The following is a 4475-nucleotide window of genomic DNA, read 5'->3' on the forward strand; positions in this document are numbered from 1 at the left end:
AATCCCGGACCAAGGAGTCCAAAACACCGAAATCCCGGACCAGTGAGTCCAAACACCGAAATCCTGGACCAATGAGTCCAAGGCATCAAAATCCCGGACCAATGAGTCCAACACACCAAACTCCAAGACCAATGAGTCCAACACATCAAAATCCTGGACCAATGAGTCCAAACACCGAAATCCCGCACCAATGAGTCCAATGCACCAAAATCCCGGATCAATGAGTCCAAGACACCAAACACCAAAACCTCAACCTCTCTTCCCACCAAGCCCCGGACAACTAAGTCCAAGGCACCAAATTTGATGTCAAAGAGCTAACATAAGAGCAGATGTGGCTCATATTTGCGCATATTAAGTCCCTAACTAGCCTCGTTTCCATGATTTCTAGTACTTATTAGGGTCGTTTCTATCTTATGTTCCCTATTTTGCTTATTCTATGAGGTTTTAGTGCCCTTTGTAGGGGAGGATGCTAAGCCTCGTGCATATGGAAGCAAAAGCGGAGCTAAATTGAACGCACCTAACGATCAAGCAATAAAGAGGATGCTAATACTAAAGGCCTAAGTGAATAAATTAAGTAGAATGAGCAATGATGAAGACCCCCACAACCCCTCAATGATCCCCACGAATCTTTAGGAAGTTAAAAGAAGAAGAAGAAGAAGAAGAAAAGCTGATCAAGGATCCGGGCGACCTGAGCTCAGGACGAGCGTCCCAAGCCACAATTCGGGCATCCCGTAGTCAAGTCGAGCGGCTCCTTATGGGACTTGCAAGGCACTAATCTTCTTCTTAGGGACTTAATCGTCATTTAAGATCTTAGTTACGCTAATACTTGTACTTAGTATAAATACTCCACTGTATTAGGAAATGATTACCAAGTCATTAGAGTAGATTAGAAATCAATTAGCTTAATTACATCTGAATCCTTTCTTAATTATTGTTCAAGAACTTTAGATCTAGTTGGGTAATTTGAAGATTATATTGGGGGATTATTGAAGAATTGACAACTCTTCATCATCAATCAAGTTTACTTCTATTATTCTTTGCATTCTATTTTGGTCATCCAAAGTTGGTATCATTTCTTTACCCTTCCTTTAATCTTTGTTTAGTATCTTACTCTTCTATCATGTTCAAGTTTGTTAATATGTTTGACATCATTATTGATGCGTGTCATTTATATGATGTTTTACACCTCATTTTACACGCATTTCAGAGCTCATTTATGTAGTTTAAGGCTACTATTTGCCCCATTTCGTCTACTTTCGTATTTTTATGTAATATTGCAGATTTATGCGGAAATGGGTAGAAATCAAGCTAAATCCCTCCCCGAGTATCTGGCACTACATTTGACATGAAGTATTTACTTAAGGAACGAGCTTGGTGCGCGTTTCGAGGCCCGAAAGACAAATCCACGAGAAGTTATAAGTCAAGTACCAGCTAAAGCAGTCGATCGACTGGCCCCCTTAGTCGATCGACCAATGCACGACTTACAGAAGCTACTGTACACTGTAGAGCGGTCGATCGACCGGTCACAGTGGTCGATCGACCACACCGCTAATTCAGACGTGAATTAAAAGATCGAGAAACTCAAAGCCCATTGTATTTTAGGTTTTGGAAATAAGTGTTACGTATACTTCTATATAACGTAACTGACATTAGGCATTAATCATGAAGTCTTTTATCAGAAACTTTAGGGAAATAATTAGGGTTCTAAGTTTGTTCGGTATTTTATACAATTTATCTTCGTTCGGTTTTTGATCCTTCCTCTGCGATTTCTTTCACACGGTATTCTACTGTTCTTATTTCAGTTTCGTTGTTTATTTCTTTCGTAGTATAGGATTTGTTAGATTAGTTTCCCAAAGCCAATTTATCGCCTTATGTTCATTGTTTATTTCGTCGCTACAATTATGAATTCCTTTGTTTTATTAGCAAATTTTATTGTTGTTATCCCTAGCATGAGTAGCTAAATTCATTGTGCTAGGATATAGGGGAATTATAGTGTAGGCGGCATTAGAATTAGGGAACCCTGAATCGCGTGTTGGTCGATCGACCGTCCTACAGTCGGTCGATCGATCGACCCGTGAGTTTTATTACGTTTTAATTGCTTTAATTGTTATATTTGACGAATCGAATGCATGCGACTAGTTGAATGCTTAGTATTTGACTGACCCATTAGATCGAAAGATAAGGGAAGTTGTTAGACTACCAATTAAAATGACTAAACTATGCTAAGATCGAAAGATAGGTAAAGTTTAGACCTTTTAGTCACTTTTCAGGACGAAAGTTAGTATTAGTGATATTAGGGACCTGTAGCGAGATCGAAAGATGCTACCTGTGAGAGTGGACCGAGAGGACCTCTTATTTTCCCGTCTCACGTGTTTGATTTAGACCTATCTAGTATCTTGCCGCTTGAAACTATAGTGAACCGACCATCCTAGTACCCTTCTTTATATTTGATTTAATACAATTCTTTAGTTTAATTTATATTTCTTTGCCTTTAGCTATAGATCAAATCAATTCAAACCCCCACATCATTGTTACCTTAGACCAGAATTGGATAACTAGAAATTACATCTGCCTCTCTGTGGTTCGACCCGACTGCCGCTAGCTATAGTTGTAGTTGGAATTATAAATTTATTTTTGACACCTCACGACGGGTATCAAATTTTGGCGCCGTTGCCGGGGAGGCAATTGTTCTAATTTTTAGTTGTTTTATTTTAGTGTTTCTTAGTTTAAGGGACATTCGTTCCTTAAACTATTCTCATATTTTGTAGTTTCTTCTTATGCGCAGGTCACAGGGTGGTGAATTAGTACCTTTCAATCCTGAGATTGAGAAGACCTTGCGTGAGTTGAGACGATCATCTAGGATATTGCCGACAGAGGAAGAGCTGAGTACTCTGTCTAGTTACTACGAGAACGAGCTATACGAGGAGGATCCACCTTCATCACCCATTTCCACTTCTTCAGCTGAGACAGTTACATCTCCATAATTTCCAGCCATGGCTGAAGAAGCAAGTATAGAAAGTCACTCTGAGCCGACAGCTGCAAATCTATACAAGGGGTTCGAATTACCTGGAGCTGATAGGAAATTCGAACCGAAGCCTTATTATATCAACTTGGTTGAGAGAAACCAATTTGGGGGTGCTGTAAATGAAGATGCAGCCAAGCATATGGAGATATTTATTGATTATTGCTGCTCTATACCCCCGCCGACCGGTGTGACCCAAGACCAGATAAAGGAGACCATGTTTATATTCTCACTCTGCGATGCTGCAAGGGAGTGGTACAGAGATCTGGACTGAGCTGCTAATGGGATCACTGACTGGAATTCTTTGGCCTTGGCTTTCTACAAGAAGTACTTTTCTGCTTCGAAGACGAATGCCATTAGAGCTCAAATCACGAGCTTTAAACATGGGCCTGATGAGAACTTTCATGAGGCATGGGTCCGTTTCAAGAAGCTGGTGCGAACCATTCCACATCATGGGTTTGAGAAGAGGAGCCTATGCAATCAGTTCTACAATGGGCTCTGTGACGATCAGAGGGCTATCCTGGATGCGACAGCTAATGGCAGATTCCAGGAGAATACATGGGAGACTAAGGGGTGGAAGATCATTGATGACTTGGCCACCCATAAAGCTGAGTATGGGAATTCCCGGGGAAATCAAAGGAGAGCTGCTGAATCTCCTTCTGTAGCTGCATTAGAAGCTCTCACGGCGATATTTGACAAGTACGAGTTGGGAGGAGCTTCCAAAGGAGGGATTTACCATGTAAATCTTTGTTTCGACAGTCCTTTAAATGCCGTAAAAGATGTGGAGCTGAGGGACATGTTTCAGACAATTGTCCTAGTCCCTTCGAGTCTTGAGCTGCTTTTCAACATTATAGGCAGACAAATACCTACTATGAGCCGAATGTCCACCCCAACTTGAGGTAGAGTAGCCAAAATGTCTTGAATCCGACTCAACCTCCACAGCAGCAGCAGCAACAGAACTATGTGTCCCCTCATAAGCAACAACAGTTCCAAAAGCCTCTGTATGTCCCACAGCAGCAGCAACAAACCCAAGGTTCTGATTTCAATGAGTTAGAGAATTTGTTGCTGAAGGAATCCCAGGCTAGAGAGGCAGGGATGAAGATGTTGGAGAGCCAAATTGCCCAATTGGCTAGCAAGAATACAACTCGAGCTCTGGGACATCTACCGACTCAAACTGATCAAAAGGAGACCCTTAATGCCATTACCTTGAGGAGTGGGTCTACCCTTGATGGGCCCATTATGGTTGAGGATGTCACTGAAAAAGATGAGGCGGAAACAAGCAAGAAGAAGGAAGTGGCGAATAAAAACAAGAAAAAGACGATCAGCAGGTATGTCAGTCGATCGACTGACATACCCGGTCGATCGACTGAAGTGCGACAAACAGTAGCTTCTGGTCCTGTTAAAGTCAGTCGATCGACTGACCAACCTGGTCGATCGACTGATATTGCTGCTG

At 41.7% G+C, this 4475-nt stretch overlaps 1 non-coding gene across 1 annotated transcript; it reads right to left on the bottom strand.

Moving 5' to 3' along the window:
• Positions 1–3374: 3374 nt before the first annotated feature.
• On the bottom strand, positions 3375–3481 carry LOC141625539 (small nucleolar RNA R71). The gene has a single exon (XR_012535313.1). It is a non-coding gene; the product is annotated as a small nucleolar RNA R71 (small nucleolar RNA).
• Between the last annotated feature and the right edge of the window lie 994 nt (positions 3482–4475).

Source organism: Silene latifolia, chromosome X (assembly GCF_048544455.1).
Source record: "Silene latifolia isolate original U9 population chromosome X, ASM4854445v1, whole genome shotgun sequence".
NCBI lineage: Eukaryota > Viridiplantae > Streptophyta > Magnoliopsida > Caryophyllales > Caryophyllaceae > Silene > Silene latifolia.